Genomic DNA, 14,283 nt, shown 5'->3' with positions numbered 1-14,283 from the left:
CTACCCTCCTACGGGGGATGAGAGGCTCTCTGGGAAATGGGCTCGCCGGTTTCGGGGCTATTTCTAGAGGCCCCGCGACCCCCGCTCGTACTCCCCGTGGGACTGGAGTGCGGAGAACGCGAACCGTGGGACCACAGGGCCCCTGTGGTCCCACGTGCGCACGTGAAGTGGGGTTATTGGCGACTCTGAATCGGGGCGTGCAAATTGGCCCGCGGTGTCTCGCAGACTCCGCGTGCGTTCGTGCGTCGGCTGAGAGACGCGGGCGTTCACGTCGCAGTGGAAGTGCCTCGCGCTCTGCTCTGAAGAAGAAGGGGAAGGGCGGTTGACAGAGACGTGAGCTCGAGATAACGCGTGAGCTCGTGACGACGTGTGCGCGCGTCTGTGTTTATTGCTGTGTAACAGGGTGGGCAGAGGCAGACAGAGACAATTACCAAGGGGAGGCGGTGGTCCCGAAATGTCAAGCATTTCAAGAGGGCCTCCTACATTAATGCCAAAGCACAACCCACCCAATGTATTCTCCCCGGTAAATATCCACAACACAACAATGGTCGGGGTTTCAAGCGAGGGCGCGGGCATCGTCGCCCACATCGCCTCCATCCTTGGATCCACATCGCCCCCCACCGTGGCACGTGTGTCACGTGGTGCCGGCCGGACAGCCGAGCCGCGTTCCATCGCTCGGCAAGCGACAGGCGCCGATCTGCCGTGGCTCGCAGCCTCGGATGGGCTCGGCTGATTGGCAACACACAGGTGCATGTCCAACCGGGCTGGGCGATGATTAAGTAATGACAATGCTAATCACCTGATTGGTGGGAGAGCACATTCGTTACCCAGGGTGTGCATGGGTAATTGGCTCAGCTGCTGCTGCTGCCGCGGTATAAATGGGCAGTGGAAACACAGAGCGCTGTGTCTGTGTCGCGCAGTTACTGCTGCAGATGGCGATGATGACGGTAAGTGGCCTTATGATGATGATGACGACATGGTGAGCCTGTGGATTATACAGTGCGCAATAAAAACGCCGCACAGCCCTGTCGCGGAATTGGCCCCACGGGGCTGGCAAGGCGCCCTCCGAGCGCCGAGCCGCGTGGCCCTGAAGGCGCGCGGCGCGGGGAGGCAGCGCGCCGATGTGCTCGTGGCTCCCACGTGCGGAAGAAAAATGTCACCAAATAGGCAGTTGAAGGTTAGCGGAGATGAAACAGAGCTAAATAACAGCTTCCTAAGTGGGTTATAGATCGAATATCGCTCTGGAAGGGTGCCGGGGTTAACGGAAGGAGCTATGTGGATGGAGCGCACACGGGGCAGAGTGTGACGGATAAAGGGGGACGGCGTGAACCGGGAGGTTCATTCACCGAGAGGCAGTAGGGGCCTGAGCTCCGGCCGTGACCCCCCCCCCCCCCCGTGGATAAACAGGCAATAAAGCGCAGCCGTGATTGAGCAGCGGGGGCGGCAGGCCGAGTGATGATGTCCGGTCCACAAGAGAGGAGAGAGGCCAGGAGATCCCCTCTCAGCCAGGGCCGGCCCGAGGCATAAGCGAACTAAGCGGCTGCTTGGGGCCCCCTGGCCACCAGGGGGCCCCCGAATCGTTTTTTTTTTACAATTAAATAACTTAAACAAGTGATATAAATGAATTAATGAATGAATGAATAAATGATGGTGGGAGGGGGGCCCCCAAATCAAATTCTGCTTAGGGCCCCCAAGAGGCTCGGGCCGGCACTGCTCTCAGCTCTCGGAGATTTGTAACTCGCACAGATTTCGCACGGAGGCGCGGGACACCACAAGCAAGCGCGAAGGTAGCCGGGACATGCGCCAAATGTTTTGTTCAACCGGTCAACTATGAATGAGCGTTTGTACATGTGGAAGGAAATCGGAGTACCGGGAGAAAACTCAGGCGTGGGATGATGGTAAACCTGTCCCCGTATCGATATTTATTAATCCACTTCCTGCACTACCATACCGTGATCAGGAGATGACCGGGCTAATTAAGTCTTTGTTACCTTCACAGAACCAGACCTTACCACCATCATCATCGTCATCGCTCGCTTTGACGTGGAACACGCCTCCCGGCACAACCCAGATGACTGAGTTGAGCGGCTGACGGGGGAATGAATGCGAGGCTCCCTCAGGCGGGAGAATCAAGCTGGGTCGCGCTGTGTAACTCGCATGCGGCTGGGGTTCGTGGCATTGTGGCGACCCAGGTTTGTGCGATTTCGCTTGTATGTGCCTCGCCTATTTCTACCCAAAATTTGCTACATGCGGTCGTGCGTGCGATGGCATTGTGTGTGTGGTACGTGGACTTGTCGGCAGGCAGCCGTCTTGTGCGTTTTCGCTTTGTGCGCTCCTTTACATTTTTTTGAACGCATCTACCGCACGGACACCTCTCTTAGCCAACACAGTTTCGACTACGAGTCTACGACGTTTCCGCAGACAGACGGGAAACGGCAGTGACAATGTCCTGCTGCACTGTTGCAGGACCAGTGGGTTCCAATCGGTACTTGTGCATTCACACTCCCCCCGCTGCCTCTCTCCCCCGTCCCCCCTCGTACCGCCGCGTGCGCCGAACCTGCCCGGGGAGTGCCGTCACGGCCGCGCCTGACGCTGCTGACACGCGGCCTGGCCGCCGCTGCTGCTGCTGCCGCAGCGTCTCGGTAATTGTCTGTCACAAGCCCGTGGCAGCCGCTGCTGGATGAACTTTAATGACGTCTCGGGCCCCTTGTTGTAGCGGCAGCGCTGTGATACGGACCGCGTCGTGCCGGGAGCCGGGGACGCGAACTCGGGGAGCAGTCGGCTCGCCGCAGTCTCTGAGCGAGCCCAGACGAGATTCGGCGCCGTGGCTCTCCCCCTTCTCCGACAATCCTCGCTGGAGCAAGATGATGGCTCAAGGGCAGATCCAGGAACGGGGAGTTTTTGGTGTTTCCAAAACGAGACTGAGAATGCCACGGAACATTCCTAGCGCCGCAGATGTTTGCCCGCCGGTGTGTGGCCTCGTAATCACTTCTGTTAGCGGCTCGCCCCGATAAATATATACACACACACACTGCACATTTATATATTTAATTAGGAAGTGAATATAAAACCCGGCTCCTGTTTCCATCTCAACGCTCCGCCGGATGATTGATGCCGATGATCAAAGAGACGGCTGTAGGGTATCACCTGCGCAGCGACGTCGTGAGAGGCGCTCGCTAAGCTCGTGCCAGGCAACGTGCGCGGTGGGTACGGCGCGGGGTGACGAGGGGGCGCGGGGTGACGAGGAGGCGCGGGGTGACGAGGGGGCGCGGGGTGACGAGGGGGCGCGGGGTGCCGTGCGTGGCGGGCAGCAGCAGCAGCAGCAGAGGGAGGTCGTCCGCGCGCGACGCCGCTCGCGCGCGGACCCACAGGCGGTCGTCGGCATCCGCTTTCTTGTTGCACCGCAGTAAACTCGCGCGGCAGCTGCGTTACGTATCGAGCGGTTTCTTGCATTCATCTTCAGTAGCCGCGGTCCCTCTCGCGGTTTGTTGCCGGCTGCTATCAAACGCGCGGCGCGTGATGGATGTTGCCTCCGCCAGGGAAACGAAAGTGAAGAGGTGAGGAGGGGGGAGGGGGCTGTGCGCAGGAGGTGCTGCTCATTATTCCGCGTCCACCGAGGGAAAGGCGGAACCCATGGCTCCACTGACGACGATGAGGAGGGGGGGGGGAGGCTGCGTGGTAAATGACGAGTGGACAGCCTTCCATTAAGAGCGTCTTCCTCTGCTTATTTTACAACTAAACACATTGCGCTGTTTGGTAGCGTATGGGATTTTGAACCCTGCAAAACGAATCCATTTAATTTTAAATTCCACGGGACCTTTGCTGATCTCATTTTAAAGCAGCCCCGGGATAGCGCGAGAGTGCACGAGGAGAGTAAATGGGAAATTAAAGACACGGCCACAGTCGTGCAATTGACGCCATGCAACCCCAACGATGGACCACACAGAGACCCACTGTGGAGTCTGCGCGCCTTCATCGGAGGAGGAGGAAGAGCGACACGACACGAACGCTCTCGTCGTGCCCAGCAGGCCTCAGACGTCGGCATCCCGCTGCTGCGCCGGAGCCATCTTGGTGCCGTCGTGCCCAAGGTGCGAGTCGACGAGCGCGCGTCTGGCGGAGGAGGCGCCCACTGCGCCCTCCCCCCACACCTCGCATGGCAATGTTCCCCCTCGGGGGGGGGGGGCGGGGGGGATAAGAGCTGCAACACAAATCTGGCTGCGTGAGTGAAAGGTCGCAGGTGAGAGCAGGGCCATCTGGGCGGGAGTTCACGAGTCGCAAGAGACTGGCGGCAGAGTTGAGCGCGTGGGAGAAGCGATGAGGACGGCACGAGCGAGAGCGGTGTTTGAGCCCGAGCCGGGGGAGTGCGCACTCGGTACTGTGTGCCACGGGTGATGCCCCATTGGGATTGAAGCCTTAAAAAAAACAAGTTAATTCAATTGCTGAGCACAGACCCAAAATGTAAAGCGGCCAGCGATAAACGGCACTTGAATGAGCAAAGCGTTTGGGGGGGGGGGAGGCTGGGACAAGGACATTCCAAAGTGGAGCAGAGCAAGAGAGGAAGCAGAAAGAGAAGTGCGGTGACCTGCAGTTTGGTGTTTGAACAGAGTGGTGCTGATTGTTGCTGGCTGCGAAATGTTGTTGTGTTTCGCCGTTGGGCTAGTGTTCAGCACGTGGTGTGAATACATAGTTCCGACCGCCTCTGCCTGGTGGGCTTTTACCGCGGGGTTTCTGGACTTGTTCCCCACGGTTTGACCCGGGAACCTTTCGATTGGTTGAAACTTAGGTGGAGGTACAGATTCGTACGTGATTGAGGGGGTGTTGATGTTTTCTGCGTGTGCTAATGCGTCATCTGGAGGTGTCGGGCGCGCTGTGATGCGCGTCTTTATAATGTCGCCAACATGGCGTGTGAACCATAACCACAGCACCTGTCCATCGGATTGCTTTTGTCGAGTCGTTGCTGAGTAGTCGCACATTCGCAACTCGCTTGTTGTGTGCACAGAGGCGGCTGTAAAGCGAAATGATTTTACAGCGGTTGTGGCTCCGCTTCATCGGGCCCGTGACACCGATAAGAGAGGACCCGGTGGGATTCCTCGCAACTCTTCAGCAAGACGCCTGTGTTGCAGCGGAGGGCAGGTTCAGGGGCGAGTGAAAGAGGGGGGGGGGTCACATGAAGGTCAAAGTCCCACCACTTGAATTGTCCTCAATTCCAGTGCTGATTTGTAGGCGGTACAATAATTTTAATGAGTATCGTCGTGAAGAATGTCAGTGACGATAAACAAGCCAACAATACGCCTTCACATCTGTCCCTCCACGTAAAATATGTTTATTAACGCATCCCATCAGCCATACTGCATTCTGGTAGTGTATCATTTCATTAGCATTGGTAGAACGCAAACAAACTCTGGACCAGATTGAATTGTAAAGATCTGGCAGGTCATTGCCATTGGCTCAAGCAAGCCTGACATCGAAGCCGGTCCAGAGTTTGCGCGTGTTAAACCAATTCTGATGAAATTGTGTACTCCCAGTAACGCGTTCTCGTGTCTCTGCACTCACGCTGCACACACCCGTCTTAATTAACATGTTTCGTAAATTATGATCATCAATAGAGCAACGAGAATGCGTCGTGCGAGCTGAAACACCATAAAAAATACTGTCACACGTTCAACTCCACCTAGATGGTGGTCTGGACAAGGCTGAGCGCGTTGTACAAGCGGTGCCGGCAGTCACGAGACACGCGAGGCAGATGGGTGGGAGTGGCGCCTCCCTGCTGCTGTGGGACGTTTGTCCAATTCGCAATAATGTCCCGGTGCTGTGTGCGAGCGACACGAGCATTGGGAGCGTGTCGGGCTGCCGGGCGCGGCACGTTGGGGGGTCCCCCCCTCCTCCTCCTCGTTCCTTGTCGCCTCGCCACGGGCGCTGTGCTTCACCTCTATGCCTTGCGACTCGCCGCCGCTGCCGCCCTCCCCGCGTGCAGGCGCGGGGCCCGTTCGTTGTCCCTTCTCGCGCCGCAAGGAGCACGCAGGGAGCTCGCACACAGAGCGGGCCCTGGCTCGGCACGCGAGGGACGAAGAGGGGGGGGAGGGAGAGGGAGGCGCGCCGGTTGCATCTCTTTACTGGAACCGGCAACTGCTCAGACTCTCTCATTCACGGGGCCCTTATCTGGAAACAGCAGAAGCCGGCCTCGTTAGCGGCATCCGAGCAACGTTCGAGGCGCCGCCCGCGCCGTGAGACTGGGCCCGTGCGTGGCTCAACCCCGTGACGTTGACCTACACGGCGGCCGTGAACCCGCAGGCTGTTAACCTGCATGTCGCCTGGTGTTAATTGCCTTGGCGTTAACCTGAACAACGTTCATCCGTGACACTAACCGAGGCAGCGATAAACTGTACTCCATTATCATGGGACCTCCTTTGCCAGTACCAAAATATAAGAATACTGTAGGATTTTCCCATTTTTTCTGGCAACAAAACTGAAACCTTTTGACAAGCAATCATGTCTGCATTAAACACTACACCCTCTGGTCTAACACCGTTTGAGACGAGGCTCAAAAGAAAGCTGTCTCTGGTGTGGACCTATCAGTTTCAAGGACAATGCATTTATTATCGGAGTGTTTTTTGTTTGCATTCTGACCACAAGTCTTGTGGTAAATGTAGACATGATTCCTCGTCAAAAGGTTTCGGTTTTGTTGCCAGAAAAAAATGGGAAACAGCCTATTCTTGTACTCCATTAGGCAGTCTTCTGTTAACCCACGCAATGACTGCGATGTCGACCTGTGCGGCGTTATTCCGTAGGCTATGAACCTGCACGCCGTGAACAGCTGCAATAAGAATCCCCGCGGCATTGTGTTTTAAACGACATGCCACTAACCCAGGGCGTGCGGTTTGTCCCGGCGAGGCGATGTCCAACACCAGCGTAGACGAGGCTCCCCCCCCCCCCCTCCCTCTTGTTCTCGTTATTTTTCTAAAATCCGTCTCCGTGTGCCATCAACAACGGCCCGAGGTTTTCACGCCGTGCTCTGTTCACCAGTTGTTGTGACCCTCCATTCTGTCCCTCTGTCCGGTGGTCGGTGTGTTCCACGTCTACACGAGGAGGGTTGGTGGATCACGCCGCACGCACGTTGCGTGCAGCTCCACATCCCAGGGCGTCAGTGTCGCCACCGTCTGCCCTGCCAAGGTCATGGCAGTACAGCAAGTGGGGTGTGGATGCAGCTTCTCACCTCCCCGCACGCCACGCAGGGGTTCTTCGGTTACTCCGGCTTCCTCCCTCGTGTGTAAACGCTCATGAATGTCGTTGGTCAAACATCCCAATGTAGGATCACAGAGCTTGGGCATTTGTTGGCGCCGGTTCTGGCTGCCTTGTCTGTGGTTTACCGCGCCTCTAATACGAAACCTGTGCGCTTTATAAACTCCACTACAGGGCTTTGGAGATACAAATGTGCGTACACGACTGGATATACAAGTACCATGTATGATGATTATATTAATGATGCCTAAGATCTCAGACAGGCGGGTGGGGACGTTGGACGTTCAGTGCAGGCGATCATGGCCTTCTGCGAGAGGTCCCATCTGGATTTCGAGGGCGTCTTTTGTCACCAATACTGAACACAGACGTCCAACGGCCAGCAACAAGCAGCTCTGTCAATGTGAAATAGTTAAGAACGAACGCGTTTCTGGACTTCACAGCGAGGCTCTTTATTTGCAGAGCTTGTGGAGAGCGACAATTGCTGCAGCTGTGTGCTGGATACACACGTGGCTGGCATTGAAGAAGAATTCGTCGCTTGGATGCATTTTACTCCACAGGGCCCGCATGTTTTAACTCCGAGTGGCGGGTGGCACAGGGGATCGAGTTCAGAGGAGGCTCGGCTGGTTGCAGTTTGTGAAGGAATAGCAGCAGCGTGGTGGAGTTCGTATGTTGACCATCTTTCGCACCATACGTAGCCAACCGTGCTAATCGGAGGCGCACGTGAAGGCTCTGGCGCGCATGGCAATGAGGTTTACACGGAGTGCCGATTCCTGACAGATCGGACGGTGCCTTCTGCGATTAGAAGCGCCTCGTGAGGATTCGTGCGAGAACGCGCTGACGTCATAACAACCGTGTGACTGGTGGCGAGTCGTCAACATGAGCAGACACCTCGCCTCCTTCTTCACCCAACCGTTGCGCCACATACCAACTAACATTAAAGGGGTATATTGAACACATCCCATCAGCCGCACGTCCTTCTGGGAGTGCATAACTTCAGCAGCGTGGCAGCAATATGCGCAACAAGAAAGCACGACTGCTGGTGAGACCCTGAATGACAAAGACGGTCCCGAGTTTGCGTTCTAAAACCATTGCCGGTGAAATGATGCACTCCCAGAAGGCGTTGCGGCTTTTGAGATGTGTACAAACAAATGCGATTTTATTTTTGATTTGGAGGGACCGACAAGGGAATGAGGTGGCCTGTGCCTCCAGGATTGTGAAGGAGTTCAGGTGCGGGCGTGGATGTGCACGTGGCCTGTGATCCAACACTGGAGGCAGCAGCGAGGGTTGGTGGACCACACGTGTGTGGGGCATTCCTTCACCGTGGTTCGTCCAGGAGGAGCCATCGCCTGGCTTGCCACGCAATTCGTATTGCTGATGTAATATACATTTGTAGCGAATGATACAAATCGGGCTCTATTTCAAAGGCGCTCAGACAGCGCGTGCGACTCAATCCCAGTCCCAGTGCTCCCGTGAACTCCTCTCCCCCTGTTCCGTCTGGGGGATCGAGCGTTGCCCCCTCACACGCGTGAGGTTTCTCTGGGTGCTCCAGTTGCTCCGGTTTCCTCCCAAATGTATAAACAACTCCACAATTGTCTGCTCATTTATTGCGTTACACAACGAAACGTATTTCGTGAAATATTCACAGGGAGTAGCTTATAGACGTCACAGCATTAAATAATCATTAGACTTTATATTAAAACATACAAAGCTAATGTTCGTATAATCACCACTTGAGGTGAAAAGAGGGACTGTCGAGGGAGTCTGTGGATAGTCGCTTGTGAGACCGTGTGGGGCTGGCCGCCGTGCGGGGCTGGCCTCTTTTGGCGAGCCCCACGCAGGGACTGGGATTGGGTCGCGCTGTCTGTGAGGGCCTTTAAAATGTATCCAGGGTTTTCATTCGCTATAAAATTACCTGACATCGCCAATAAAAATTTAGCTACGCTAAAAGTTAGTATTGCTTAATTTTATGGAGTACAGCAATCACTGTATGATAATTAATGTAATTGATAGTCACAAGTAATCACCTAGCCTGGCACATTGCTCAATGCCTTTTCAAACAGTCGCCTGGATGCCGCAGTTCCCATCGTGTACCAACATGTGCGTCTGAGCAGCGGGGTACGCACCGAACGATGTGTGCGGACGTGTTGTGAGCGCGACTGCCGGGGTGTCGTTATATTTTATCACATTTCAATGGCAGTGGAAATTCAGTGGCGCGCCTTTCCAAACAATTTGCTTTGTTCCCGCAGCGGAGTATTTTTTTTATTTCATTTCGGCAGCTTGCACGCCGCCCTAATTGGAACGGCATTAAAATGTAAATCAAAGCAATCTAAACCATCTTGTTTAATTTGCGCTGCATGTGCAAACACCCTTCTGGGCTGTGATCAATTACAGCATCGGCGGAGGAGTCCTTTGCACAGGTACAACGGCGACCGCTCCACCGGTCTGTGTCAAAACTGACCCCCGTCTCGGGGCACAAGGCGGCTTCAAATACAGATCCAGATCTGACCAAACCTATGAATAAACCCCCATCCAAATATCTCGGCTGAAAGCGGGCGGTGTTCCGTCGTAATATATGGAGGCCAGACGCCGGATTGTCAGCGCCGCCCCTGGCTTCAAAGGTCACGAGACCCAAGGAGGGCATTTGCCTGCCACTGGGAGCTGCCGGTGGGTAATGTCCGATTTGCTTTTCTTTCGTGAACGGGCTCGTCCGCTCTCTTCATCGGGCAGCGCGCGGATTGCATCTCGCAGTTTCGCGCGTCTTCAAGAAACTTGTTTCTGCTGCCGCGCCTGGAGATAGGGTCGAACCGGCGACCCCCCTAGACCGCAAGTCCGCTGCGCTGACCGTTACACCACCGCTATGGCAGCTCCATTGAAGAGCAGTTTTACATGCAGACGTAGAGCCCTCCTCTAAAACGAACAGTGTTCTTCAACATAAGCGGCTTGTTGAAATTAATCTGCTTGCAATCCCTCGCTCATTATTGTCGGATTAGCTGTGCTTGTGGACCTCTTCTCGTTGCCCATTGTCGGTGCTTGATTGGAAGGAAGTCCGCTCAGCGCCCTCACAGTCCACATCCTTGTTTCGTTTCTTACAACTTCTGCTCGCAGGCACAAAGGGTCAACTTCAATCGGCCAGCAACAAGCAGCAATTTTACATTTATAATAAATAAGAGTAAATGTTTCAAAGTTCAACACATTTCTTGAAATCGGCAGGGGTGCGTGGTGTGGGATGCGTGGTGTGGGGTGTGGGGTGCATGGTGTGGGGTGCGTAGGTAAGTGAGTGTTGTTGTTGTCACCTGCAGCGCGATCAATATGGATGCTAATGGTCGCGAAAGCATGCGTGTTAAACTGACGCTGTGGTTGAGATGACACAGTCCTTGACAGAGTGAACTGTGGACACGTGCCAGTAGCGATAGGAGACGACTGACCGCCGGCGAGCGAGTGATTGGAGTGAATTAGCGAGTGCTGGATCGTTCATCAACTTACTAACTTTATAATCTATCGAGTAAAGCAGAACAACGACTATGGAACGGGTGCTGCTCCACGCGTTCACTGCTCGCATGAGCCTCGGCTGCTTCTCTGCAGTGAAAAGCCGTCCCAGGGACTTACATTTATAAGAATGCAAGTGGCTGGATGCAGCTGTGAATCTGCAGCGGCTCGTGGGTTGAGGCCCACGCTGCCCTCCCTGCGTGCCAGTCACGAAACTCGGCGTGACGGGATTGTTGTCCTCAATGTGATTCGCATTTCTATTTAGTCTGCCGTGTGGAACTCGCAAACATTGGCTACGTCACCTCACCACGAGTTGAAATAATATTGTAAATAGTTTTCCATTTTTCCGATATTGAAGTAATTTGAATTTCGATTTAAAGCTTTATTTTATAATGTTTTATTTGTATTATTTTATTATTTACTTTCTACGTGACTTTACCGAAAGAACCAAGAAGATGAAGTAATTTGGTGACGCGTATCACTAAAATAACGTGATTGTGTGTGTTGAGGGACGGAGACATGGAGAAACGAGGCGCTATTGTCCGCGTGTGCGTCGAGTGGTCCCAGGGCGAGGCGAAGATTCACGACGCGCCGCGGTGGCACCGTCGCTCAGGTCCTCGTCGGCGGCGTGCGCGAGACGGCGGCGCTCGGGGTGGCCTCCCGCTGCGTCAGAGCGCGCGGTGCTGAACGCGGCGAGATGCCCGGTGGGTTCGCGTTGACCAGCCCAGGGTCCTCGCAGACGACGCGCGGCCGCTGTGTGCACCCCCCCCTCCCACGGGCACGCGGGGCAGCGTGCCGCGGGTGCGTCGACAAGGGGCGGGGCTGCCGCCCCCCCCCCCCCGTGTCCCTCTCGTTCGCGGGGGATGAGTGACAGTTTTAATAAGCACAAAGTGCCCTTTAGCACTCGGCCAAAAACATGCATTACTATTTTATTAAAATATTTCATCTGCAAAATTCCTTGACGGAGCATCTCATTTGCCGAGGGTGTTTAGGGTGTCGATTGACACAACACAGCAAGCACTGTAATGTACATTCGAGTGTACATACACAAGACAAAGATCCCCCTTATAGGCTTAACACACTTTTGAGACAAGTGCTGTTAGCGAGCACCTATGAAGGCTGGCACGACATACGAGGGGGTGGGACGTCAGCACCAGGCTCGGCCACCGTTGTATCCCCAGCGCTGATGCTTACACACTGCATCAGTCACACATTTAAGGCTGAATCGACATAGGAGAAACCCAGGACCGGTTCAAATATTCGTCCCTGGTGCCGGCCGTGAGTGGGAATCGAACTCGAGTGGCCAGGTTCGTAGCGCAGCGCGCTAAGCGCTACACGAGACCTGAGACACATAAACATATTAAATTTCAACAGTGTGTATATAAATCTTGACTTAAAGCTTTCGTGACTGCAGGGATTCGTATTCTTTGGGTTTTTCGGTAAAGTCACGTAGATAGGTTCAAAGAAAACTATTAAAAAAACCTACGACGTTTCGATCGCAACAGGATGACGACCGCTTGTGTTGCGATCGAAACGTGACTTTACCGAAATACCCAAAAATTCTAATAGTGTTAGATTTGAAGCTTTCGTGACTGCAAGGATTCATATTCTTAGGTTTTTTCGGTAAAGTCACGTAGGTAAAACATCAAAATTAATAAAAAATAAAATAAAATAAAAATCACGACGTTTCGGAGGCAACACATGATGACGGAGACTTGTGTTGCATCCAAAACGTCGTGATTTTTATTTTATTTTATTTTTATTAATTTTGATGTTTTACCTACGTGACTTTACCGAAAAAACCTAAGAATATGGATTCTAATAGTGTGTCAATGTATACAATGAATACCTCATCCATTGAAATGCATCAACAAAAATCATTTGATGGAGCACACCGCGGGTTTTGTGTATAATGCACACGTGATGTAACAGCTGCGTGAGTGATTTGTAATCTAACCTATATAATTCATTTTTTGTCTGTCCGTCCGTCCGTCCGTCTGCGTACGCTCCCTTGCGGGGGATGTAACTCTCGGACCGTGGGGTTCGGCGAGATTAAATTTTGCAGGTGGGCACGCCCCCGGCCCCGCGGTAAACTTAGGCATTTCCGATTTTTCGTCTCTAAACTTTAAATCGGACCGATTATCGATTGAGTGCGATTTCTATTTATTTATTTATTTAACGCTTTATTTATTTATTTACTCTTGCCGGCCGGCGCGGACCTAGTTGATTCCTCCGCCCATGTTGAGGAGTCTCGGTCTACCAGACACCGACTCTTTGTTTCTCATCCACAGCGTTCACCACCACCACCACACTGCAGGTCACAACTACTCCAGACACTCGCTCAGCCACCCGCTCACCACACTGCAGGTCACCTCGCTGCGTCTTCTCTCGCACTGCTCGCCTTTGGAATTCCCTCCCATCGTCTCTTTTTCCCCAAGCTCTACGAATAACTTTGCAGATTTTTAGAAACGTCTTGCAACTCTTCTCGAATACAACTTTGATAGCACTGTTTGTTGTTGGCCACGTAACATTGTGGGTCTGCGCTCCGCAACGGCGCTAAAGAAAAGCACGGCTGTGGATTTCACGGTGGCTTTAAAATGTGGAGAGTGAATTGGAGAGTGCTTGATCCTCGATAAATCTCACCGCTTTATGTTGACTCTATCAAATACAGCGAGAAAGGAACTGGCTGCAGGATGAGTAATTATTATTTTTATGCCGTAGCACATTTTCCTGAGTGATTTTGTTTAAACTAGGGAACGGCGCATAAATGTGAAGCTGTCCTGTGCTATGAAGTGGGAGACACTGCACAATCGCACTTTGTGAGGGATCGTGATCTCTAAAGATGCGCGACCAGCCGTTGGAACAACATTATTTCCCATAGTTAGCAACAAGGCCGTAATTATAATATATATGGGGGGGGACACAATATTCAAATATGCTCAAAATGCCCCCTTCCCAATATATTGCTATAAAAATAATTGCTATGCTATGTAATTAAAAACAACAATTTGCTAAACCTTAGCCACAATATCTGGACTTGTCTTCATATAAATCAATGCATAGATTTCTGTTTATATGATTGTGGTTATGGTTGTACTTTATGAATCCCTTATATTTACCATTACATGCAATGAAACAAGAAATGATAAAAAAAAGTCCATCCCATGTGTTAGTGAATGTTTTAATATTTTAGGCAGGAAATTAGTTTTCAAATTTAGATATTTTTTCTGGGTTGGGACCCCCATACACTCTGGAAGATTTGGTCCCCCCAATGTTGACTCGATGGCTACGGCCTTGGTTTGCAAAATGTTTGCACAGAAATTAAATACCGCGATGATGGACTCGTGCTTCAATCATTCTTTTATTCAAATAGTGAGACAAACCCGATTTGAGAATGCACAGACCCATTGAGAAGTTAAGGCCCGCACAGCACTGGTCCATGCATCCACGTGAGCTACGCAGGCTCCTACCACCGGGCACGTAGCGACTCTCAGCCATACCAACTCCCCGTCAGATTCTGCTGAATGCTGATGCCGATCGAATCGCATTGCGTGTGGA

The 14,283-nt window shown here is 53.0% G+C and overlaps 1 long non-coding RNA gene across 2 annotated transcripts; it reads left to right on the top strand.

The window, feature by feature from the left end:
• Positions 1 to 885: 885 nt before the first annotated feature.
• Positions 886 to 14,066, top strand: LOC144730629 (uncharacterized). Of its 2 annotated transcripts, none has more exons than XR_013587821.1 (4): positions 886 to 947; positions 2,000 to 2,192; positions 11,284 to 11,429; positions 13,017 to 14,066. It is a non-coding gene; the product is annotated as an uncharacterized LOC144730629 (long non-coding RNA). The 2 variants fall into 2 exon arrangements; XR_013587822.1 differs by having other exon boundaries at positions 11,235 to 11,429.
• Positions 14,067 to 14,283: the final 217 nt, after the last annotated feature.

This window comes from Lampetra planeri, chromosome 36, assembly GCF_965212315.1.
Source record: "Lampetra planeri chromosome 36, kcLamPlan1.2.h2, whole genome shotgun sequence".
NCBI lineage: Eukaryota > Metazoa > Chordata > Hyperoartia > Petromyzontiformes > Petromyzontidae > Lampetra > Lampetra planeri.
Note: the sequence above shows the minus strand (reverse complement) of the source record. Positions and strands in the feature narration are given on the sequence as shown.